This window comes from Elgaria multicarinata, chromosome 1 (assembly GCF_023053635.1).
Source record: "Elgaria multicarinata webbii isolate HBS135686 ecotype San Diego chromosome 1, rElgMul1.1.pri, whole genome shotgun sequence".
NCBI lineage: Eukaryota > Metazoa > Chordata > Lepidosauria > Squamata > Anguidae > Elgaria > Elgaria multicarinata.
The window spans coordinates 102,830,848-102,857,719 of NC_086171.1; the positions used below are offsets into that span (position 1 = coordinate 102,830,848).

General features: G+C 46.0%; 1 protein-coding gene across 1 annotated transcript in view; it reads left to right on the forward strand.

Moving 5' to 3' along the window:
- BRINP2 (BMP/retinoic acid inducible neural specific 2) overlaps nucleotides 1-26,872 on the forward strand; it is a 135,321-nt gene that overhangs the window by 73,837 nt on the left and 34,612 nt on the right. The window lies entirely within an intron of this gene.

The following is a 26,872-nucleotide window of genomic DNA, read 5'->3' on the forward strand; positions in this document are numbered from 1 at the left end:
CTCTGGCATGGGCATTCAATCACCCAAGCCCTGGCTGGTGGGAGAAAAGTCACCGCCTACTTCAGGATCCCATCCCTTTCTGGACCTCTGCATGCACAAGCATCTGGCAAGCAACCCCCTTCTCCACTAGGAGGGTCTCCATCCCACAGCTTGAGAAGCACTGCCACAGAGGAAGGAAAAGGAAAGGAAAAGGAAGGAAAAGGAGGAAGGAAAAGGAAGCAAAAGGAAAGGACGGGGCGCTCTTCGAAGCCCTAAATGCATGTGGGGTGGGTGGGAGTGTAAAGCTTAACCCGTAAAAGACCACCTTTGGAATGGTGTTTGCTCAGCTCAGCTTTGGCATATGGAGTGTCTGGCATGTAGCTCGATTGTCCTAAGCCAACATTTGGGGATTTCCTTCGCTAGACTTCATGCTATTTAACTTTGAAGAATGGTCATAAATATTTCAGTGGCTCTTGTCAGAGTAAATAAGTAAAGCCTGTTTTATGAGGCAGGATCCGTGGTTCAGTCATTATTATTATTTTTTAAAATGTGTTGTGGTTGTTTGCTCGCTTAGTCACTGGCTTGCTAACTTTGGGAAACTGCAACAGAACTGCCCAGGCATCAAATTAGATTGGAAAAGCAGGCATTTTAGATCTTTAATTCCTTGAGAGACCCAGAGGCTTGCATGCAGTTCTGCTCTTTCTGAGACATTTCTCTCCGAGAAGGGATTTTAGAAGTTGCCGATACTGCAGTGTTATTTGCACCTCCGCCTTCATTGGTGTGTTTGTGTAATGCACTAGCGACTTTCCATCAAGTCACCAAAGTGCATCGATAGCATAACGTTTTGATCCAAAGTACAGATCTGTATGTGGACAGTTCCACCGGACAGTTGGTCAGATGAATTACAGTGCAATCCTATACATGTTAAGAGCCTCGTGTGGCGCAGAGCGGTAAGCAGCAGTTTCTGCAGCTGAAACTCTCCCCACGGCCTGAGTTCGATCCCAGCGGAAGCTGGTTTCAGGCAGCCGGCTCGGGTCGACTCAGCCTTCCATCCTCCCGAGGTCGGTAAAATGAGTACCCAGTTAGCTGGGGGAAAGGGAATAACGACCAGGGAAGGCAACGGCAAACCACCCCACTATAAGGCCTGCCAAGAAAACGTCAGCGAAAGCTGGCATTCCTCCAAGAGTCAGTAATGACTCAGTGCTTGCACGAGAGGTTCCTTTCCTTTCCTTCCTATACATGTCTACTCAGATGTAAGTCCCATTGGTGTAAGATCGCAGCGTTAGCATTTATGTCTGGGACAAGCCACACCCAAGTCTGAACTGCAGGAAGAGAAAAAACTTGTTTGGCTAAGTACAGCATCACAGTCGTAACAGAAGTAACATAGACAGCCGAGCGTCATGTCAAAATTAGCCAAATGTAAGGTTGGCTCTGACTTTTGAGAACATTGAAGGCTCTGCCAAGCAGCAGACTAGGTGGAGATCCATGTTCAGGTGCCACAACTGTCGGAATCCAGAGTTAGGGTGCTGGAAGAAGAATGATCTGTTCCACGTCAATAAAGTGGTGAGTGTCATGTCCCTGTTGGAATCCTCCTCTGAAGAGAGAGAGTTAGAGGCCTAACAGGGGATGATGCCCAATTCCTGCCAGGGCCCACATCACAACAAGGACCTCAGTCTGTGGAGGGGCCTGCTGAGGCCCCAGCTGCTCAAGAAGAGGGCACTCTGCATCAGAGGGGGAGGCTGAGCGTCCCCCAAGTCTCAGGGCGTGACCACGCCAAAGGAGGCAGGCCCAACTCAGGGGGCACCAACCAAGTGCCAGGCTGCAGTGGCACCTACTCAGGAGGAAAGGGGCTCCTCATGTGTAAGGTCCTGATCAGAGAGCTCTAACGTACTGCAGCTAACCCAGGGTGGGGCAGCTGGCTCTGCTGTTAAAAACCTTCAGTCTGCCTAGGCAGCATTGGAAGCAACATCGTTCCAGTGCTATGTTCTGTGACTCCCAGGTCTTGCCCTGTGACTGATGTTCTGTGATACTGCCTCTTGGGCCTCCTTCTTGACTCTGTTTCTGGACTGTGCAATGTATCTCCCTGTGTTTTGACCTCTGCCTCCTCTTTGGTCCACCGCCGCCTTCACTCGACCTGGTGTATCTGACTGCTTGCCTGTGCTTGACCATTTGCCTGCTTAATTTTTGTGAACCGCCCAGGGAGCTCCGGCTATTGGGCGGTATAGAAATGTAATAAATAAATGTAATAAATAAATAAAATTAACTGACCACTCTACTGTTGACTTCCTTGAGTTGACTAGCAAAGAACCGGGACGCGGTTTAGAGTGAGTCGGTCTGGTTCTAAATGTACATGGAGAGGTTCTAGTAAACATCACCTCCTAGCTAGTGTGACATAGCTCAGGATGGAAGGCTGTAGCTCTGTGGGAGAGCACGTGCGTTGCATGCAGAAAGCCTCGGGCTCGTCCCCTAGTAATGCCAATTAAAAAGCGTGTTAGGTAGCCGGGCTGGAGAAAACCTCTGCATGAAGAGCCTGGAGGAGAGCTTGGATGGCGCTAAAAAAGATTAGACAAGGCATAAAGCGTGTGGCTATCAGTGACTGCTAGTTAAGATGGCTGTATATATTGAACCCAGTCGTAGAATCTGAATGCCTCCGTGTACTGGTTATTTGGGAACAGGAATGGGAGGCAGGGCCGGTGCTACCATAGAGGCCACTCAGGCAGCCGCCTAGAGTGCCAAGGTAAGGGTGGCGCCAAACGCTGCACCCAGAAGCTGCTCTCCCACAGTGGCTCTGAGAGGGCGGCTTCTGGGCGCGCCGTTCCGAAGCCGCCCGCCTGCCCCAGCGTCCTGGCTTCGCTTTGGCTGAGCGCGCACCCAGCTGAAGCAAAGCCACAACGCCCCCCCCCCCACTCCAGCGTCCTGGCTTCACTTCGGCTGGGTGTGCGCCGAAGCAAAGCCAGAATGCTGGGGGGGGGGGGCAGCGGGTGGCTTCGGAATGGCGGACCTGGAAGTGGCTCTCCCAGAGTGGCTTCCAGCCAGGTGTGCCGTTCCAAAGCCACCTGCCCGCCGGGCCCCCCACCCCAGCATCCTGGCTTCAATTCGGCTGGGTGGGCACCCAGCTGAAGCAAAGCCAGAAGGTTGGGGCGGGGGGACGGCTTCAGAACGGCACGTCCGGAAATCGCTCCCCAAGAGCAGCTTCCGGCCGGGCATGCCATTCCGAAGCTCCCCCCCACCAGCGTCCTGCCTTCGCTTCAGCTGGGCAGGCAAGATGGCGCCCCGCACCCAGGTACACTGGGGTGGGTGGGTGAAAGCAGCTCACCTGCCTAGGGTGCAAAATAGTCTGGCACCGGCCCTGGTGGGAGGGTGCTGTTGCCCTTCTGCCCTTCCCACTGGGGCAACTGGATCTCTTAAATCCAGCAGTGCCGTTTTGATGTTCTTCTGAACACAGCTGTTGCTCCAAGTAGGCAGTGCGGAAGTAGATGGAGCAGTGTTCTGACATGGCATAAGGCAATCTCGTATCTTTGTAGATGTTCAAGGCAGCAGTGAGGTCAGTGGTCAAAGGTAGACACAGTCAATATGTATGTAGAACAGAGTTCTGAGCAGGATCAATGCTGGGTTAGCAGTAAACTACACAATGCCTCCCAAACTTGCTGTGGCTTCACAGGGAGCTTTGAAGTTTGTTTTATTTATTGGCCATCTCGCTTGTAAATGCAAGCTCAGCTGCCAGCCACTTGGGGCTGGAGTGGCAAAAGTGGGCCAGACAGCCTAACCGGGTTTGATAAAGTTCACAGTGGGTTTTATGGGCAGCTGTAAGAATTGTCATTAAGCTAATGGCACTTTGTGTTTTGTTAGAGGAGTTTCCCAGACCTTCTGGGAGAGGAGGCATCTCGCTTCTTTGCATGCTACAAGGGAAGAGGTACTAACAGGTGCTTTTAGTGCTGAGTAGTGCTGCTCTGAGTATCAATTCTATGAATTAATCAATAAACCTTAATAATACTAATACAGAAAGTCATGCACCAAGAGAGACAACTCCAGTAGGGAAGGAGTGCATTACCCTTTCCCTATCACTCTTTGGAGAAAGCTTTATTCTAAATCTAGTCTTAAAGGTGATCTAAAGATATTTTTAGATAAATGAAATAGCTAACTCATGATGTGTTGTGCGTAACAGCCATTCTACATGTTACAGAAAATGTGATGGTAGATATATTTATTTAACACATAGTTACCCTACTCTTCAGGCAAAAAGTCTCCCATAGTGGCTTACAAATCAATTAGAAAACAATACATTTCCTGCTATACAATCTAAAAAATATGACATAAAAGGATAAAGGGATGGGGAGGGAGGAGGAACAAAGCAGGCACCAGTTCATAGTTACATATGATGACCAGCTGGGATGAGAAGTGTTCAGGGAGAAAGGGATAAAAGGAGCTGGACTTTCAGGAGAGACTATGAAATGGCCCTATCACTCCTCCTGCTACAGCCCAATGGAACACCTGCTGCTAGGTTGGGAACTGGGAAAAGTGCAATTGAGCAGAGCTGGTAGAATGACACTGCTTCCTATCAGCTGAGTTACATCTGTAAAAAGAGAGATGCAAACAGGCACTTTTATGTGTAAATAGCTTCCACTGAATAGTGTTGGGTAGCTGCAACATGAGAGGACATGAAGAGCCATTCTGGATCAATTCAAGGATCCATTAAGAGGTTAATCAGATGAGCATTTTATTGCATGCTCCTTGCTGCCTACTTATGGATGGGCGCGTGTCCATTAGATGGCAACGTCCACCTCCTGCTCCTTCCACTTGTTCTTCCGTTGCAAAATAGACCACTCTTAATCCAACTTCTTTTAAAAAACAGAATGTGCTGCGATCTCCTGCTGTGTGCAGGAAAAGCGGCGTGATAAACACAGCCTCTGAATGGGCCACATTGTCTTTGTTTACTTCCTCTTTCCCCTCCAGGAAGAATGAGGAAGTGCGGAGAAGCAAGGGTAAGGAAATGTGATTTCCCTCTTTCTGATGATGATCTAATTTTCATCATCATGTCACCAACAGTGGACTGCCAGTTATTTCTGAGAAGCTAAGAAGCAGACCCTGAAGACAATAATCCTTTCTTGCTGTTTGCTATCTCATCCCAACCCTGATTCACGCAGCAATTTGTATAGTACACCTAGAATGTGTTCTGCAAACTGTATTAGAGTTCCATCATGGCACACGCTCAATGATGTCATCTACGCTGTGCTGCAAGGCCACTGGCCTTTCATGCAAGAGCATGGCACAATGATATTGTTGTGTACTTTAGATCTTTGTATATGAACAGTGAGACTCATCCAGAGGAGGGCAATCAGGATGATCAGGGGTCTGGAAACAAAGCCCTATGAAGAGAGACTGAAAGAACTGGGCATGTTTAGCCTGGAGAAGAGAAGATTGAGGGGAGACGTGATAGCACTCTTCAAATACTTAAAAGGTTGTCACACAGAGGAGGGCCAGGATCTCTTCTCGATCCCCCCAGAGAGCAGGACACGGAATAACTGGCTCAAGTTACAGGAAGTCAGATTCCGGCTGAATATCAGGAAAAACTTCCTGACTGTTAGAGCAGTATGACAATGGAACCAGTTACCTAGGGAGGTTGTGGGCTCTCCCACACTAGAGGCCTTCAAGAGGCAGCTGGACAACCATCTGTCAGGGATGCTTTAGGGCGGATTCCTGCATTGAGCAGGGAGTTGGACTCGATGGCCTTTTAGGCCCCTTCCAACTCTACTCTTCTATGATTCTATGAGAAATCTACTAATGTCCAGACGGTGGAATGTGGACAAAATCTTTTCAGGAGTGAAACTCAGCGGTTTCACCTATCTTTTCAAAAGACCATTCTATTTCGTGGGATTGGACTTCTATCAAAGGATCAAACTTGAAAGGATCTACAATTTTTAGTATAGACTCTGTTTTTTAGTTGTTTTTTATCCAATTTTGTATGGCATCATTTTAAAGTTATAAACCACCCGAGATACTGGGATGAGTCAAGCCAGAAACTGGATTTAAAAAAATAAAGATATCCCAGCATGCAAGCACTGAAAGGCACTCTTCCCTGAAATGAGTAGGAGCATATATGGTGATGCACCTTCTGTCTTAGGCTTTTGAAAGCCTGGTGGTTTCTCCTGAAGCTCCAAAGTCAAGTGGTGCCATTGCTCTCAATGGTTAATTTTTCAATCCTTGCAGAGCTGCTTTCTATCAGGAAGCCAGAACTGCTAATAAAATAAAGATTTACTGTGGAGAGAAATGAAACGTGCAAATATTTTAAGGCAGTTAAGACACTGCTCTGGGCATCCAGAGGAACTGGCTTTTGTCTGTCAGTGACTGTTCTTTGTGTGCCAGACTTTGTCGCTGTTTCATAGAGGAGAAAAGATGGAGAATGGAGATAGGGCTGTGAAGGCAACTGGGGAGTGAAAGGGCTTCTTTACATAATCAGGAGCATTGAAGCTCTTTCAGTTTAGGTGGTGCTCCAAAATGAGAAGATTTCTTCTTGAATTTATTTATTTATTTATTGCATTTCTATACCGCCCAATAGCCGAAGCTCTCTGGGCGGTTTAAAAACAGCGAAGAGTCTTGTGGCACCTTAAAGACTAACTAACATATTATGGGATATATACACTGTGTGTGTATGTGTGTGTATGAGCGTGTCATCAGACGGGCAGATTTTCACGTTTCCCTACCGTCATTATGGCCTCCTGCTGCTGTCCCACAATAGTGACGGTCTCTTTACATGGGTAGAGAAAGAAGCAGAAGCAACAACCACATGGCCCATCTCACGCTCCTTTTCCTGCACACAGCAGGAAATGGTGGCACATTCTGGTTCTTTTTTTAAAAAAAGATGGATTAGAAGGGGTCTATTTTGCGACAGAAAAACGAGCGAGAGGCAGACGAGGAAGTGCGAGCATCCGTAAGGGAGCAGTAGCGAGCATGCGATAAAACACTCCCCTGATGACACTCTGTGTGTGAATTATAAGTAGTGAGATCTGAGGGGAAAGAAATGCAAAAAGTACAGACTGATAATTACATCAAACTTTAAATGTATGTAAAATCATTTCATTGACCATTCACAAAGTATTGTCGATAATACACACATCAGGGAATTGGTAAGCCAATTAACGCCAGTATTGGGTTAAAACCAGTTATCATGATTTAGGCAATGATAATTGTAATTGAACTTCTCAACAAGTTGTAATTCAGCAGTTTCCCAATGGAATCTCCCTTTGACATTCCTTTGTTCAGGAATGACCACTTTAAGGTCAATAAAAGAATAGCCAGGGGAGTTTGAATGTTCACCAACTGTTTTCTGAATGATTGCATTTCTGGTTTCTGAATTACTGCATGTCCATTTATTCTTTTGAGTAGAGGCTGGCACTCTGGGCAGGTGATAGCATTTATCACATTTGAAGATGAGCAACTGAGCAAACATTTGATGCTGTGGCTGATGTTATTAGCTCCTGTAATAGTGTTGCTTATCGCAGTTGGTGTTAACCCTTTTGCTAGTTATCTTGAGTTGCTCTTAAGTAACTGGGCGTTTGGTATGAATCCAATTAGAAAGTTACTCAATTGTACCCTGAGATATACCATTTGAGAACTCTTTTTCCTTCTCTTTTTTTGGGGAAAAACATATCTCGGAAACCAAATTGGAATATAGGCATTACTTAATTTTCTTTTCATTTGAGGCTTCTGGTAGGGAAAAAAAAACATCAGGGGAAACTGCAGGGGTGGGATGGGTGGGGTGGGGTGGTCGCTTCTCCCACCTTGGTTTCCACACACCCCATCACTCTCCCCCCACAACTTTGTATTATTAATTCCACCTTCTTAAGGAACTGACTCTGGCAATATTTACATGGGCAGTTATGCCAATATGAATGAAAAAAACCCAGAAGAGTTGCTATTGTTGTTGCACTCTTCTGCTTGTTAATATTTCAAGGTTGGAAGGTAAACCATTTAAGAGAGTGACCTATTGCAAGCTTAAAGGGAGACTGAAACAACCGTTAAAACATTGTAAATGATTGATCTGGATTCTGTTACACAGAAGACTTCCAAACTGTATTTCCTTCTTTATATATGATGCCTTCCCTTGTTATGTCAAGAGCTTATGGGGGGAAGATTACAATATTTGGGGTTGGTCTGAATGGTCTTTCAGGTATCCCTTATAGGCCAGTGCCTCTGATTGCAAAGAGATTCGGGATCACTTCCAACCAACTCTGTAATTCTTGAATCTAAGATTTCTTTAGGTAGAGCTATTGGTGTAGGAGACCCATGATGGTATCTCTTAAGAGCTTGTCAGAGAACAGTGGATAGCTGGCAAAACGTTGGTGATATGTTTCAAAAGGAGCTATAAGGGACCAAGATGGCATGGGTGATGGATGGAGGTGACTCATCTCCCCGCCCCCTGCCCCTCACTAGACAAGGGGAAGAGGCAAATGACATCTCTCTGTGTAGCAGGAAGTCAGTCAGAGACTGAAAGGAAGCAGAGAGCTGACATTGTTCTCTGCATGAAATCTAGGCCATGAGGGTTTCCCCTAGAAGCTTAATGGGGAACTAAACTCTGTTGGAGTTTTATTGCTTTGAACCCCCATTTTATGCTCAACTCTGTGTGTGTGTGTGTGTGTGTGTGTGTGTGTGTGTGTGTGTGTGTGCCTGCCTGCCTGCCTGCCTGCGTATATGTATGTATGCATGCCATCAGTCACAGAAACGCCACAAATCTCCAATGACCTCTTTTCATGGAGACTAGACCCTGGGTAAACAGTGGAATCCCTGAAATGTCTCACTGCTTGGAAGTGGGGTGGATGTGCATAACTATATCTGTCTTATCACAGCAGTCCTGCGTAGGTGCCCTGTGACAACAGTCCTGTTTAGCACTCAAAAACGGGTTCTCAAAATTGTAATTTCAAACACCTGGAACTTCACGTATGGAGAAAAATTGATTTCTATTTTTGGGATTGTTTTCTCAGGTCCGTAGAAATGAGCTTGGTGAGGGCATTGGCCACAAAATGCAAACAAATAATGTATCCATCCCTCCTACTTAATAACAGCACTCAGTATTTATATAGCACTTTTGAGTGTGCAAAGCATTTCACATATATTATGTTGTTGTAGTTCCCTGCAAGGTAGAACAGTGTTATTATCCCCATATTGTAGATGGGAAAGCTGAGGCTGAGAGGGAGGGAGGTTTGGGGTTGTTGTTTTTTGCTGAAGACCACCACCTAGTGAGATCAAGATGGAGGCAAAATGTGAATCAGAGCCCTTCTGAATCATCATGCTGTCTTTTAGACATTATGCTACAACACCTCTTATCCACCCAATACCTGATGTTTTCATACTCCTGTAAACATCTGGTTCTGAGCCAATCAGCATGGCCCAATTAATGAGGTGCTGTGCTGAATCAATCCCTGTTGTCTTGCTAGAAGAAGGCAACAGGGTGCTAAGACATGCAGCAGACGGTTGGGGATTGGTCTGAAAAGCACTCACCTCTCCTAGGGAAGGAAACAAGTGCTGAGACCAATCCCTACAAGTCATTTGAAAGGAGGAAACCAGCTGTTTTCTGGTATTCAAAACAAGTGGTGGTGGAAGCGGCAGGGGACAGGTTCCACGTATTCCCTCTTTGAGGGTGACATAGCAATTGGCCTTTAGATGCTGTTCTGTGTGCCATATTCTACACCAATCCTCTTTCTTTGCACCAGCAGTGAAATTCTCCCGTGGTCAGAGTAATTGGGAGAAGACAGCATGTAAAAATACAGAATCATAGATTCTCCATCTCGATAATTTTATTAGAAAGTGGTAGGAGGCTGAGTCCGTAGATCCAGAAGTTTTCCTTTCTGTCAAGGATGTCAGTGTCCTTTGTTTGTTCAGCTGAAAGCAACTGTAAATCTGAGAGACTATGTGCAGGTGAGTTAAAATGTCTGGAAAGAGGCTGTTCTAGTCTTTTGGTAAGAATCACAGACTAGAGGTTATAGCAACTTGCTCTTAGGTCCATTGCAGTTTTTCATATGCAGTTACATTTTGTATATATTCTCTCTCTCTCTCTCTCTCTCTCTCTCTCCCTCTCTCTCTCTCTCTCTCTCTCTCTCTCTCTGGGTGTGTGTGTGTGTGTGTGTGTGTGTGTATTCAATTGAACATTCAATTTTTCAGCCCGTTTGACAGAGTGAGTACTTTCACTTAAGCCCTAAACCTAGTTTGTAGAATCTCAGAATGTGTCTTAGGCAGTGCTGTAGTGGGACATCTTGAAGTGCAGGTCCTCATCATAGCAGCGCCCATAGCCACGTCCCCAAAGTGAGTCCAAAAGTTCAGGCTGCTATGTTGATCCATATCACCAAATGGCCTTTTGTGAAGGAAATGAGTCTTCATTGCCTATTTAAGACCAAGTCACCCCAACATAGTTTGAATTACAACAAGGGCAGTTCATAACAATATATTGTTGCTGGGAACATCCATTTTGTGTGAGGATTGCAGCTCAGAGGGAACAGGGGAAGCCTAAGGGGTGTGTGTGGATCCCCGCTAATAAGAAAAAGTTCCGATGCTACATCCCTGTGGGCCCTGGCTCCATTACATCACTGGTCTTAATGCCACATTCATAACTTGCCTGCAAAGTTCAGTAATAAAACAGAGATGTCTCCCCCATTGTGATCTCTCCAGGCTGGGATTCAGTGCATTTGGTGATATTGGCACATTTATTTGTACTCCCCAGTAGCAAACTTAGAAAATCGCTGCCACCAGGATTGTAGCCAAAGTGGGTCTACAGGGAAACAAGAGGGAATGCTTGCGGGAACCTTGAGGTTTTGTAGAAGTACAAAAAAACACATACACACCCGACGAAGAGCCCTCAGTATGTATAAGATCTATGGAGTGTAGAGCAGGGACTATAACTCCCATGATCCCTGACCATTGGCCATGCTGGGAGTTGTAGCCCAAGACACCTGGAGGGCACCAGGTTGTCTATCCCTGATGTAAAGTGACAATTGGAAAAGAAAAATTGAACTCGGGTGGTGGCAGCAGGCACTGGCTGCTTGTCACAGGTCTCATTTGTCCTGCTCAAGCCATACATGGACTATGTAAAATCTTTTGTGAACCGCCCAGAGAGCTCCGGCTATTGGGCGGTATAGAAATGTAATAAATAAATAAATAAATAAATTTTCTGTCTGACATTGTCAGGTGCCTTTCGTTCCATTGTCCAGCGAAGAACAGAATCGGATTTTCAAATTTTTAAGTTTCTGAATTTGTGCTAATGTGAATTTGCACAGATTCGCACATGCACAATTTCCCCCCAAATACTTAAATTCTCCCAAAATGCACATTTGAGGAATTTTTTTTGCATATTTGTGGGGAATTAGTGCATGTGTGCACATGAGAATTTGTGCAAATTCACAGTTTGGCCATTTGGTGTTTTTTTTAAAAAAAACCTGTGGGTTTTTTTGCCTCAAAATTTATGCAAACTTCCTGATGGTTAGGAAAATGGCCTGCAAGTCCATGGACTCTGCCTTTCAGGGCAAAAGCTTGTCTACTGCAGAATCCATGGGTTGGATACATGAAAAAATCTGAACTCATTTGGCTCCATTACAGAGTTCTCCAACATCCCTTCTTCTGGATGGACAATAGCATTTCTTTTTCTCATTCATTTCCATAATAATCCTGGGAGGTAGATGCCTACTATTCTGTTTTACAGATGGGAAGCTGTATGGTACGTATCTGGTGAGATGCTTATTTGCTTGAGGCAACCAAAGCAGTCCATTGCTAGACAGGCTTTGAATCTTACCTCAAGAGTTATGGGAGCCGCTACGGAATGGCTAACTGCCACACTGCTGCATCAACAATGTGGCTACTTCCACTACCAGTGTAGCCTGAACTCTTGGGGCAGAGCAGCGTTGTGATGGGAAGTAACTGTGGCACCTCAAGCATCGATCCTCATGGTTACAGTAGTCCATTTCAGGCATTTACTTCCTCCCCATTGAACTGGCAATGCTCCCGACCTGACCCATGATTTGCTGAGTCTGAAGGGGGCACCTTCTCACACACACAGAGTTCCCAGCAGCTGGACAGGAGCCCTAACTATTCAGACCACGGTCTCCCAGGCCTTCCTTCACCCCTCAGTCTTTCTCCTCATCCTGGCTAATGCAGAGGCCATGAGGAGGTCAGAACATTGACAATGTTTTGATATTTGGCTACTCGCCTAACGGACATTTATTCGTTCAGCTAAAAATTCTGTTCCAGCTTATCCGGCTCTTTCCGTTCCCTTGTTTGTGTAGGCTGATGTGTTCTGGCATCATTTACTGATTTTTAGCCAGTGGGAAGGTAGATGGAAGGAGGCGCCACAGGTCATGATGGACGAGCTTCCACAGAGTCCCAAGCCTAGCAGTTTTTCACGGTGTTTGCTTACAAGCTGCCTCGTTCTAATCAGTGCTGTCAATTTCTCACTTTAATGAGCATCATCAAAGCCCACCAAATTATTCCTGAAAGAATTGTGTGCATTTCCCCCCTCTCCCTGCTTACAAAAGCCTTAACAGCCCGGAGGTGGGTTGGGAAAATACACACAGGAATGAACGAGATGCTAAAAGGCATCTGACAACAGCATCACTGCCGGCGCCGGGACCTGGTCTCGGTCTGTTGTTCTCTCAAGCCCTGTGCCTTGAGGGAGCCTGGGGATTTCCTTCTCCTCTTGCCTATACTCTCCTTCTTTTCCACTGTGGGACCTCAGCCCTCTTGAGGTGCTCCTAGTGACGGAGATGGGGCAGGAAGAGACAACCCTGTGAGACCAAGGCAGCCTCAATCTTTCCATTGCACTCGGGTGGGGAGGCAGACAACTGCTAAGCTTTTGTGTTTTCTTTGAGTAGACTAATCCACTGCTGATTAATTAAACACACACACACACACACACACACATTTCCCCCCGCAGCATTTTAACAGGGCAAAGTGATTCATAAGCTTTACCTCAGACCAATATTTGTTCCTTTTTGATGGGATTATTCTCTTTCTCTTCTCCCCAGCGAAGTTTTCGCAAGAGCATTCTTGCTAGGGAGCAGATCCAGCCATGGAGGGGGGGAAAAGCGTTAAAACTAGGGCTGTGCTGAACTTGGGCAACTTACTCTTTTGATGTCAAACTTGACATGTTAGAACAACTTTCCCCAAGCTGGGGCCCTCCAGATGTTTTCGACTACAATTTATGGTATTCCTGAACGTTAGCTACACTGGCTGAGGTTGATGGGTGTTGAAATTCAAAACATCTGGAGGGCACCAGATTGGGGAAGGGTGTTAGAACCTAAGGACATTGCTGAATCAGATTGTGGGTCCATGTAGTCCAGAATTCTGTTTCTCATACAGGCCCCCTGCTTCCAGGAAGCCTTTCAGTCAAGGCCTGAAAGCTAGTCACTATCTCTCAACATAACTTACCTCACAGTTATCCAGTTTATAAGACTTTTGATACCACCCTTTTATAGAGCTCAAGTTTCCCCCTTTTTATCCTCTCAAGAACAGAATGCAAGGTAGCTTCCGTTAAAAAACTAAACATGTGGGTGATTAAGATGTGCCGCCATATGCCTGGGCAAAGAGGAAAGTCTTAACCTGGCGCTGGAAAGATAGCAGTGTTGGTGCCAGGCGAGCCTCGTCAGGGAGATCATTCCATAGTCTGGGGGCCACCACCGAAAAGGCCCTATCCCTCGTTGCCACACTCCGAGCAGTGTGATGCAGAGATACAGAGTAAGTACATATGCAATGGGAGAGAAAACTCTAATAGACTGATGTCCATCAATCTGGCTCTGTGTTTCTAAAAACAGGTAGTTCCACCCTCATTCCTATTTAAATTAGTGGGATCTACTTCGAAGAAAACATGTCTACAATGTATGTGTGTCCCCCCCTCCCCAGGCTGTTCAACATCAACAACTTTCCCTAGATTGTAACTGCTGCTGGGTTTATTTTGGTTTTTCATAGTATTTTTTCAAACCTTTAAACCTTTATATTATGTTTTGATTTGCTGTATTTTATGGGTTTAATTGTGAACTGCCCAGAGAGCCTCTGCTATGGGGCAGTATAAAAATGTAATAAATAATGAATGAAATACATGAAAACCGTTGAGTGCGGTCATCCAGAGTTTTGGAGTACATTGTCATCAGTACACTGATGACCTGCAGCTCTATTTCTCCTTTTCATCTCCATCAGGTGAGGCTGTGGATGTGCTGAACCGGTGCCTGGCCGCGACAGTGGGCTGGATGAGGGCTAATAAACTGAAACTCAATCCAGACAAGGCTGAGATGCTGTTAGTGGATGGTTCCCCTGACTGGACAGTGGGTGTTCAACCTGTTCTGGTTGGGGTTGCACTCCCTCTGAAGGAGCAGGTTTGTAGCTTGGGGGCTCTCCTAGAACCATCTCTGTCACTTGAGGCTCAGGTGGCATGGAGTACCTCCTACCAATTTTAGTTGGTGGTCCAGCTACACCCCTATCTGCGCAGGGATAACCTGGCTTCAGTTGCTAATGATATAGTAGCCACTGTTAGATTACTGCAATGCACTCTATGTGAGGCTGACTTTGAAGACGGTTCAGAAGCTGCAGCTTATGCAAAATGCAGTGGCCTGATTGATAACAGGGACCAGAAGGTTTGATCATATAAGACTGACTCTGGCCTGCTTGCATTGTCTGCCTATACATTTCCAAGCCAGATTCAAAGTGCTGGTTCTAACCTTAACCCTAACCCTAACCCTTACATGACTTGGGACCAGAATACCTGATGGAACGCCTTTCCCGACATGAACCTACCTGTACACTACATTCACCATCTAAGGCCCTTCTCCATGTGCCTACTCTGAGGAAAGCTCAGTGGATGGCAACAAGGGAGAGGGCCTTCTCAGTGGTGCCCCCCCCCCCAATTATGGAATGATCTCCCCAGTGAGGCCTGCCTGGAGCCAACATTGCTATCTTTTCGATGCCAGGTTAAAACTTTTCTCTTTTCCCAGGCATTTAGCAATATGTGATGAGCTTCATTGATCCTGGATCTGTTTTTATAGTTCTTTATAATTGTTATATATCTAAAAACAATTTCTGTGTATGTTGTACGTTATTGTAGTTTTAAATTTTGTATATGATTTTTAATTGGTTTAATCTTATGTAAACTGCCCAGAGAGCTTTGGCTATGGGGCAGTATACAGATTATGATGATGATGATGATGATGATGATGATGATAATAATAATAATAATAATAATAATAATAATAATAATAATAATAAGTGTCTGTGCCTGGAGTAGAGAAAGAGAAGGGCTTATTATGCCTGAATAAGGGCAGTAATTCACAAACTGTGTTCCACAAAAAAATAATTATTTAAATGAAACCAAAGACGTTGCCCACTGCATCTCTACATGATCTGCTACTCCTACTTTGCCTTCTACCATTTAACTTTTGCTGCAGTGGCCCATTCTTTATAGTGTTTGAGCAGAGCATTCAGTTGCTGCTGATGCAGATACGCAAGAGAATTACCCACTTCAGAGGAGGGGTGCTCTTGCCGAGTTTCTGCATTGGTCTCTGCTCAGAGATGGCTCCTTTAAATTAGGAGGCACACTCAGGACAGTGACTCAGGCAGAAATAGAAGTGGGTGGGCTCCACGGAGAGTACTTAATCTTTATTCTGCACACTCTAGAAATCAATATTTTCAGGTGAAAAAGTGAAGTGTGCCTTTAATTACAGTGCAGAAAAACATGTGGCCTCAGCAATCAGTGGTTTGGGAAACACTGACTTAGGGTTGCAATCTTGCAATTGTCCTTTGAGCCTAAACTCCCATCTTCAAGCTTCACTTCACATTTAGCCTGGTGTAAAACCCCGCTCAGCGGCCGTGTGGGTGGATGCATATATATATATATATATGTCTTGGAACTCTTTGTTATTGCTGGCTTTGCCAGGCATCCGTTAATCCCCTGCTTCTCCTCCATCTTTCCCAATCAGACTTAATTAAAGTGTTTGCAAGCCACAACCTGGTTTTAATTACAGTGAAATTGTCAAGATTAGAATGAAATTGGCCAATCATTGTTTACAGGGGTATTGTTCAGGGAACACAGCAGGCTTCTAAATCTTCTCCATGCCAGCCATCACAGTGCAAAGACTATGGGAGGCCTCTTAAGCGGAGGTCTGGTTGGCATGTATCATACAGTTTGCTTCACAGGTTGCCCATGTTAAGCTGATAGGTATAAAATAGCCTTCTCCGACCTCCAGATGTGTTGGACTGCAACTTCCATCATTGCCAGCCAATGTATCTGGAAAGCAGCAAGTCGGGGAAAGGCTAGTATAAAATTAATGAACGGCAACACATTTATCTTTGGCAGAGGTCTCAAAACAAAGTATGTCCTGATAGGTGGCCAAGAACTATTCTTGCTAATTACATTTTTATCCCATCATTCTGAGGAGCTCCGGGTAGCGCACATACAATGTACCATACATAACAACTCACACAAGCCACCCTGCAGAAAAATGTGCTGCATTCAGACAACACGATAACCCACGGTTCAAAGTGTGGCTTGTTGTTGAACTGTGGGTTATCGTGTTATCTGAATGGAGCACGTTTTCCACAGGGTGGCTTGTTAACCGTGCAGTGTGGTTTGTTAACCACTCAGAACAACCCAGGGAGCTTTGGCTGTTGGGCGGTATAAAAATGCAAATAATAATAATAATAATAATAATAATAATAATAATAATAATAATAATAATAATATAAACCAAGGGTTCTCAAGATGGCTTGTTTGAGAAAAAAACCACACTGCATGGTTAACGAGCCATCCTGCAGAAATTATGCTGCACTCAGACAACACAATAAGCCATGGTCAAACAAAAACCCATGGTTCAACAACAACCCAAACTCAGCCACTGAGTATGGGTTAGCGTCCTGTGTGAACCCAGTCATAGGGTATGTTTCTTCCTCCTCTCCCTCCAGTTCTCATAACATTCCTGCTGGTTAGACCAAGATATCATGATTGGCTTATGGTTATGTACCTAGTATCACAAATAATCCCATATTTTACATGCAGAAAATAAAAGTTGTTCCATAACTGGAGGGCTTTTAAAAAAAATTATTATTATTAATGACTAGTATTTTCTACGACACAGCTGTATGGCTCCATTTACAACAGCACACATACCTTTAGTAAGGGTGAGCAGATGAAAAGGGTGCAGCAAGGCTCCTGCACCTTCCAAGGGGAGGAAATTTTGGCAGGTGCAGATTTTCCATCCCCTCCATGACAAGCTGCCCCTGCCAAACCACTCTCTTCTGCATAACTGTTAAAAGGCCTGGGAGCCGTGTTGGCCTCCTTCACATTTTGTCACCCTAAGCAGGGTTGTGAGCAACACTGTGGGGTATAGTCTGATGTGGACTCAGAATTCATCCTCCAAAGAATCAAGAGCTTCTTTTCTTTTTGTTTGTTAAAAAAGCCCCCAATGCTTCTAGCCATTAAGGTTATGAAGTTATGCTTGAAAGTCTCTGTTATCTCCTATGAATTGGATGAATTGTTGAAGGAGATTTCATCTGAAATTGTCTTATACCAATTCAGACTGTTGAATCATTCCAGCCCTAGTGTTATCTCTTCTGACTGACGGCAATGCTCAGGCCTTCGAAGGACTATGAAGACGAATTCCTTTTAAATGCATTTTCAGTGTTTAATGATTCCCTGTTTAGCTTTTGATAGGTTGCTTTTCTTACTATTTGTGTTTGATAATTTCATAGAATCATAGAATAGCAGAGTTGGAAGGGGCCTACAAGGCCATCGAGTCCAAAACCCTGCTCAATGCAGGAATCCACCCTACAGCATCCCTGACAGAGGGTTGTCCAGCTGCCTCTTGAAGGCCTCTAGTGTGGGAGAGCTCACCACCTCCTAGGTAACTCGCTAATCTACCGGTGTGTGTGTGTGTGTGGGTAATAGGAACAAAATGGAAGTCAACCGTTGACTTCCAAAATGGAACCGTTGACTTCCAAAATGGAAGCCACCTCCCTGGTCACTGGTTCCATTGTTGTATTGCTCTAACAGTCAGGAAGTTTTTCCTGATGTCCAGCCAGAATCTGGCTTCCTTTAACTTGAGCCCGTTATTCCGTGTTCTGCACTCTGGGAGGATCGAGAAGAGATCCTGGCCCTCCTCTGCGTGACAACCTTGTAAGTATTTGAAGAGTGCTCTCATGTCTCCCCTCCATCTTCTCTTCTCCAGGCTAAACATGCCCAGTTCTTTCAGTCTCTCTTCATAGGGCTTTGTTTCCAGACCCCTGATCATCCTGGTTGCCCTCCTCTGAACACACTCCAGCTTGTCTGCGTCCTTCTTGAATTGTGGAGCCCAGAACTGGATGCAATACTCTAGATGAGGCCTAACCAGGGCTGAACAGAGAGGAACCAGTACTTCACGTTATTTGGAAGCTATACTTCTATTAATGCAGCCCAAAATAGCATTTGCCTTTCTTGCAGCCATATCGCACTGTTGGCTCATATTCAGCTTGTGATCTACAACAATTCCAAGATTGTTCTCGTTTGTAGTATTGCTGAGCCAGGTGTCCCCCATCTTGTAAATAAACTCATTTATTTACTAAATAAACTCATTTAGTTTATTTGCTAATGTGTTTTTTAGTATGTAATTTGATCAATTGTAAGCTACTTTGAGGGCCACTTATGTGGTGGAAAGGCTGCATATTAATGCCATAAATAAAAAAATGAATGAATAAAACCCTCCAAGGTTTTGGGCCCTTTTCTCAGTCCTCCTGCCTGGAATCTGTGGATCCTTTTCACTGTGGGGGCTATGGGAGCTGAATATGGGACGTTCTGCATGCAGTGAAGATGCTCCCCTTCTGATTCAGTGCAGTGGGAGTTGGACAATTCCAGTGCCCTGCTAGGGGTGGAGAAATTCATGACATCAATTTTTTTTAAAAACAGATTTACCTGATCCACACCTCCTGTACTGAACACAGAAACAGGTGCAGCTTGCAGTCGGAAATTCATCCATATCAGGGCTTGTGATAGGTTCCATGAAATGGGCACCTTTTGATTCAGCACAGGGCATGGACTTCCCGTGCCCTGTATTCAGTTGCCATATGTACCTACTTGGACTCCTAAGGTCATCCTCAGGGGTCCTTCTCCGCGAGCCCCTGCCAAAGGAAGTGAGGCAGGTGGCTACCAGGAGGAGGGCCTTCTCTGCTGTGGCACCCCGGCTGTGGAATGAGCTCCCTAAGGAGGTTCGCTTGGCACCTACATTATATTTTATTTATTTATTTATTTATTTATTACATTTCTATACCACCCAATAACTGAAGCTCTCTGGGCGGTTCACAAAAACATATGCCTTCAGACGCCAGGGTTTGTCCCTTTTTATTCTCCCAGCATTTTAACAGTCTATAAATAAATTTTAACTTGGTGTTTTAAATTTGTAATTTTGTATTGCTGCTGTTTTTATCTGGTTGAGCTTTTATATTGTATTTTATAGTATGGTTTTATACTGTTGTTTTATACTTTGAATGGGTTTAATTTTTGTGAACCGCCCAGAGAGCTCCGGCTATTGAGCGATATATAAATAAGTAAATAAATAAATAGTTCTGTGCCCTTCCTCATGGGTGCCAGAAGAAACAATGCAAATTAGTTCCCCCACTTCCGAATTATGCAAAATAAGAGAAAGTATGCAAATATTCTCAGTTCAAATTAGTTTTGGAAACTGCAGCAGAATTTAGGCTGCTGTTGAAGAAGTGTGGAGTATAATTTTAAAAAAGCAAACCCCAAACCAAGTACAATTCTTTGAGCAGATTGATGGTGGCCTTGGCACAGAGATTTTGATAATTTCTTTAGCACAAGCCTGACCTGAAGCTCTGGTTCTTCTGGTCATTCCAGGCAGTTCCTAATGTGGCAATGCCTTTCTAGTCTATTGACACTTAACAGGTCCTATGAAGTTACCTTACACTGTGGGCCTTGCTAGACCCTGCCGGATAAGCCGGCAGGGAGGCGGGGCGACGGCGTGCTAACTTTAGCGCGCGCCTCCCCGCCTCCTAGACGGCCGACGTGCAGGAACTGCGGAAGCCCTGTAGCGTCGGCCATTTTTTTTGTTAAAGGGGCCGCATGCGCCCCGAAGACTCCGGAGAAGGTAGGTGGGTTTTTTTTAATTAAGCCCCCCACCCTTTTAAAAATTAAGCCCCCTGCCCACTCTTTCCCCACCCTCCCTCCCTGTCCCCGTCCCCTGTGTCGCCCTCCGCCATCCCTCCCTGTCTCCCGCGTCGCCCTCCGCCATCCCCCTCTCCTGCCGGTCCGGCCTTCCCCCCCCCCCCGGGATCCCCCCGGCCCGATGGGCACAGCGCTCGTATGAGTGCTGTGCCCAGTCCGTGGCTTTTCCCGGCTACTCGCGAGTAGCCGCAAAAAGCCACGAACCTTGCTAGACGTTCCGCAGTCCCGGCCTGAGGCCGGGACTGCGGAAAAGGCGCGCCATAAGTGACTTCGCTTATGGCGCGTTAAGGGAGGTCTGAGCCCGGCTTGACCCCGGATTCCCCTGTGCGTCATCTGGACGCACAGCAGGGAAACCGGGCCTCAAAGCGCGCTAAGGCCTCGTCTAGCAAGGCCCTGAGTCAGATTATCCATCCATCTAATGCAATGTTCTCTGCTGCTCTCTGGAAGGTGTTCTTTCCCCCTACCTTCTTAAAGAGACCTTTCAGGTCAGCCTCCTCCAGCCTGGTGCCTTCAAGATGTTTTGGACTTCCAACTCCCATCAGCCCCCAGTGCTGGGATTTGAAGTCCAAAGTACCCCCCCCCCCACAGTTTTATATATCTATGTAAATATTAAAAATCATATATAAATCAAATTAGGGTTATTGTTGGCCATATTTAGCTTCATCTGCTGAGCAAAAACAAGTCTCAAGTTGTGCTACGTTGTCTTCTGTCCATTACCCTCTCTCCAGTGGTGAAGCAGATTTCTTTATTTCTGCCACTCTCATTTATGGCAGTCCATTCTAGGTGTCACTTGCTTCATTCCTTAGCCATACTTTGGACCCATAATACTACATGGAAGAGAGGCAGAAATGCTGAATTATTAAATTTAAAAAGTTGACCCAGTAATGATTTTTTTTAAAAAAGTGATTGCATTAATAATGAATATTTATGGCAGAAGGGGAAAGGCTGCGCCTTGAACATATATTACCAAGAAACCTCTAATTACAGAGTCTTAAAATGGGTATAAATGTAAAAACCTTATGTCCATTGCCAGCTATTCTTATAAACATTTTATAGAGGGGTTAGCTGTATTAGTTTTTTCCAGCAAAAGCAATAAAGGTTCTTGTGGCACTTTAAGACTAGCACATGTAGGGCATCCAATTTGGTGGTGCATAAAGGATTATCCCCAGCTCTCTCTCTCTCTCTCTCTCTCACACACACACACACACACACCCCTCTGGAGAAGGAAAAATGTTATTATTGGGGTCAGATGGAAATGAAATGCAAACAACACAGCCTGTGACAATTACGTTAAAGGTTAAATATGTGCAAAATAAGCATAATGACCATTCACAAGAACAGTAATTTGTCCTGACAACTGAAGAGAATACTTCATGCATCTGATGAAGTGGACTTGTCCTGGAAAGCTTCAGCGATAATAAATGTGTTAGTCTTTAAAGTGTCACAAGACATTTTGTAATTCTCACATAAATACCAAGCACATACACAGCTTTGATAATTCACTCGTCCAACCTTTCCAGGTTGGAGTCCTGGTCTAGTTCCAATGGGAGGCCCAATAGCCCATTTCAGATCCTTTCAAAACATGGAATTGCATTTATTGGATGCAGGGCCAGTGCCAGACTATTTTGCGCCCTAGGCAGGTAAGCTGCTTTCACCCACCCACCCACCCGCCCAGCCGAAGCAAAGCCAGGACACTGGGGTGGGGGGGCCGGCGGGCGGCTTCAGAACGGCGTGCCTGGCTGGAAGCTGCTCTGGGAGAGCGACTTATGGGCGCGCTGTTCTGAAGCTGCCCACTTGCCCCCCTACCCCAGCGTTCTGGCTTCGCTTCAGCACCCACCCAGTCGAAGCGAAGCCAGGACACTGGAGTGCAGGATGGGTGTGGCTTCGCTTCAGCTGGGTGGGTGCCCAGCCGAAGCGAAGCCAGGATGCTGAGGCGGGCAGGCGGCTTCGGAACGGCGCGCCCGGAAACTGCCCTCTCAGAGCTGCTGTGGGACAGCGGCTTCCAGGTGCAGCGTTCGGCGCCCCCTTACTTTGGTGCTCTAGACGGCCGCCTGAGTGGCCTCTATGGTAGCACCGGCCCTGATTGGATGCAATGATGGTCACACGCCCCTTTTGTTTTTTTAAACTTTTTTGTGAATATGCAACCCCCACCCCCATTTTAAGCATTTTTATGGAAGCTTGGCAACAAGCAGTTACTCCACCTCCCATGCTAGTTCCTCTGTCTCCATTCCAAGCATAGGAAGAAGAGATAACCAGAAGGTTCACTGCAGACAGGAGAGGTCTTTTGGCCTCTCCTTTGCTGTACATAAGTTTCAAGAGCATCATTTCCTGCTAAAGGAAGTGAGGCAGGTTGCTACTAGGAGGAGGGCCTTCTCCACTGTGGCACCCCGGCTGTGGAATGAGCTCCCCAGAGAGGTCCGCCTGGCGCCTACACTGTACTCCTTTTCTCGCCAGCTGGAGACCTTTTTATTCTCTCAGTATTTTAACACTTAATTTTAACTTAAATTTAAATTTTACTGTTCTAACTCTGTATTTTAATCTTATATCAATTTTGCTGCGTGGTTTTATCCTGGTTGTGCTTTTGATACTGTATTTTGTATTTGTGCTTTTAACCTGTTGGTTGTTTTATTATGGTTTTAATTTTTGTGAACCACCCAGAGACCTTCGGCTATTGGGCGGTATAAAAATGTAATAAATAAATAAATAAATAAATTGTAGTTTCGGCTGCCTTCTGAATCAAGAGGCAAAGGAAGCTACTAATCCCATCCTGTGTAGCCGTCGCTCCCTGCTAGGGAGAAGCCAAGTAGAGGAACGCCTTAGGAGAAGCTGTGGACTTTTAAAAGGAAATACAGTGAGTGAGACCCAGAGTAGCGGAGTTCCACTTACACTGGACGGAGCGGGTGGGGAGGTCGTCTTTGCCATTCCTCCTGCCCCTTGTAGCCGCATGTGCCTCTTGAAAAGCTCCCTGGAAGGCTGGGTAGGGGGACCCTCTGGTGCAGTATGGGAGGAGGGGGGCTGCAGGAGGGAGGGGGAATGAGCCAAGACCGCCTCCCTGCCCTCCTCTTCCAGCGCAAGTGAATGGAACCAACGCATTGTCTCATGTTTTCCCTTGGCAGCCCTGACTCCGGCTGAAGCAGATGTGCAGGCGTCTTGTTACTCTCCAGTGAGCTCACCTGCTTGACTATTTTATAAAGGCCTGGAGGAAGGGAAAAGTGTGGCCATGCATATAGATGCCCCTCTCCTCCTCCTCCTCCTCCTCCTCCTCCTGATATTTGGGCCTTCTTGCTTTATCTAAGATTGCCTATAATACTAGCTTGACTTGTGTAAAGCCTCCCTAATGCCCTGCCATCTGGGAATGTTGGTTCACGCAGATGGAGCGTGGCTCACAAATATTCCTTTATGGAACAGGATCAGACTGATATGAACTGAACCCCTTTAGCACTCTTGGCCTGGTGCCACAATGTGTCTCTGCAAGCTGTTGGCGGCACCACTCACTTCTGGCGGTAGCAGTCAGCAGTGGTGTGAGCGACTTGCTGTCAAGGTACTAGGTATGAGAATGAGGTCTTCAACATAGGCCCTTTCTATACCATCTGTTTTTCCAGGGATCATCCCTGTGCATCCAGGGGATCCTGGGAGCAGGGAAGGATGAGATCTCCATTTCCCGGGATAATGGAGACCTCAGTTATCCTGGTTTTACCTGTGGTCCCTGGACAATCCTGAGGACTGCAGGCAGGGCTGGTGCTACCATAGAGGCCACTCAGGCGGCCACCTAGAGTGCCAAGCTAAGAGGGGCACCGGGCAGCACTCACACGCGTTGGCTGTGAGCCGGCACGGCCCAAGGATTCAGCTGGGCCTGGGCAGGCGAGATGGTGCCCCGTGCCTGCCCAGCCGAAGTGAAGCCAAGGACTCTGGGGTGGAGTGGGGGTGGCTCCACGTTCGGACTTCTGCCCAGAAGCCGCCCTCCCAGAGGAGGGCAGCTTCCAGGTGGAAGTCCGAACGTGGAGCCACCCCCACCCCACCCCAGCGTCCCTGGCTTCGCTTCGGCTGGGCAGGCGCAGGGCGCCATCTCGCCCGCTGAAGTGAAGCCAGGGACGCTGGGGTGCGTGGGTGGGTGGCTCTATGTTTGGACTTCCGGAACGCGAATAGGGTGCATGGGGGTCTTTGAGTGAATGCATGTGTTCATGCGTGTGTTTGTTTGGAGTGAGTGATGCTGAGTGTGCATGTGTGCGCAAGTGTGTGAGTTGGGGGGGATGATTTGGAGGTGCTATTCCTATTAAATAATGCATTTTAGACCCATAGATGTTCCTTTCCAATTTGTTTGCTATAATTGGCATGATGTATTTCTTTAAAATAAATTTAGCAGTTTCAAGTTTTGTGCTTCTTATTTTTTCCAGGAAACATAAATCAAATTTGGCATTTTTGGGTGTGTGTGTGTGTGTGTGTGTGTGTGTGTGAAAGTAGCTCACCTTGCCTAGGGTGCAGAATAGTTTGGCACCGGCCCCGACTGCAGGCAGTGTGGGCGCCTGTCCCAGCTTCTTCCCTCCTCCCCACAAGTTGCAGGGGTCACCAGAGTGAAGGAGCCAGAATAGGGGGTGTCCAGGGCCATTGGAGGTGGGGTGTGGAGTGGGATCAGGGCTTTTTTTTTAACCTTAATTTTTGCTGGAGCGCAAGTGCACTCCAGCTCTTCCTCTTTAAAAATAAAAATGGCCGCCATGACGAGCGCAACGACTAGGACATTGCGCAGCCCATATGGACTGAGGGCGACGATCCTGGAAGCAGGTAAGTCCGGGATCCCCCCTCCTTCCCTCTACACCCGTAGGTGTAGAAAGGGAGTTGCCATCACATATTCCTGAAGTAAAACGCTAGATGCGAGTCGGGAGGTTTCTGCTTGAGAAAAACCTCCAAGGAATTTTGAGGGCAGCAGAAGGAGAGCCTCAGTAAGGCTAGAGAAATATCTGGGGTGGGTGGGATGGCGGTGTTGTGTATATCTTTACCAGGGGCCCATCAAAAACATTCTCACAGGTTGTTAGCCAAGCTGTACTGTGGAAGTTGTCTTCTGCCCCTCGCTAGCATGGACTATCCTGTTAGGCATCTGGGGCTTGTGAAACAGTTCTCCACACAGTGGCTAAATTGGCAATACTTGCAAAAATAAAATGCCACGGTGATGAAAAACGACATGCCGAATGTACTCCCATGTTTGCTTACTCAGAAGTAAGTCTCACTGAATTCAATCAGATTTATTTCCTAGTATTTTTTATTTTATTTTTTATTTTATTTATTACATTTTTATACTGCCCAATAGCCGAAGCTCTCTGGGCGGTTCACAAAAATTAAAACCATTAAGAACATAATAAAACATCCAACAATCTAAAAACCCAAATACAAACTACAATGTAAAAAGCACAACCAGGATAAAACCACACAGCAGAAATTGATATAGGATTAAAATACAGAATTAAAATAGCAAAGTTTCAATTTAGGTGTTAAAATACTGAGAAAATAAAAAGGTCTTCAGCTGGCGACGAAAAGAATACAGTGTAGGCGTCCGGCGGACCTCTCTGGGGAGCTAGTTCCACAGCTGGGGTGCCACAACAGAGAAGGCCCTCCTCTTAGGCTTAAGGACTTTTTTCAGGGTGATCATCTCTAGTTTTCAGTCTGATTTTCATGTAGTATCTTTCTTCTTTCAGAGATCTATGGCTGCACTTTCAGTTAAGTGTAAAGTGTGAATAGGTATTGAATGTGTTTGTGAGGTTGTTTACAACTAACTACATCCTGGAAACACCATATACAGTATATCTGTCTGTATGTCTGTGAATCTATTTATGAAATCTATTTAACAAATCCCTCCCTCCCTCCCTCCCTCTCCCTCTCTCTCTCTCTCTCTCACACACACGCACCACGCACGCACGCACGCACGCACACGCACACACACACACACACACACACACACACGCATGCACACTATTGCCTATTCTGATGCACAGCAGCTTTCCAAGGCCTTAGGCAGCGCTCCGTCTCCCCCACCCCCAAACATGCAAATGAGGCATTCAACCCACCAGGATGTTCTCTCTGTCTTTAACAACTGCATCACAGACAGGTTCAATGGATTAATTCTCTTTCCACTGCACTTCCACAATGTGACACAGTGCAAATTGAGGATTGTGCTTAAAAAGATGTATACACAAACCCGATGTGCCCAAAATATTTAGCAGAACCTGTAAACACACATTCTCAAAGGGTTTCCTCCCCATCGTGCTCTGAAGTGTTAGAACCTTGCTCTTTTGTATTTTATAAAATGTATTTTATAAATTTTTTTACATTAAAATCACTCCACTGGCTGCCAATTAGTTTCTGGGCGAAGTACAAAGTGTTGGTCATTACCTTTAAAGGCCTACATGGTTTGGGTCCAGGTTACCTGCGGGATCGCCTTCTCCCATACAGTCCGCCCTGCACACTCAGGTCCTCTGGGGAGAACTTACTTCAGTCAGCTAAAACTAGGCTGACATCAGTTTCCCAGAGGACCTTTTCTTCTGTCGCCGCCAGATTGTGGAATGGCCTGCTGGAGGAGATTCGTAAAATTAACTCTCTGTGTGATTTTAAGGCAGCTTTAAAGACTAGCCTTTTCCGGCAGGCCTATCCAGATCAACGTTAAATCAAGAATTTTTAAGATGTATTGATTCCTGTTCTAATGTTGTTCCCCGCCTTGATCCAAAGGGAGAG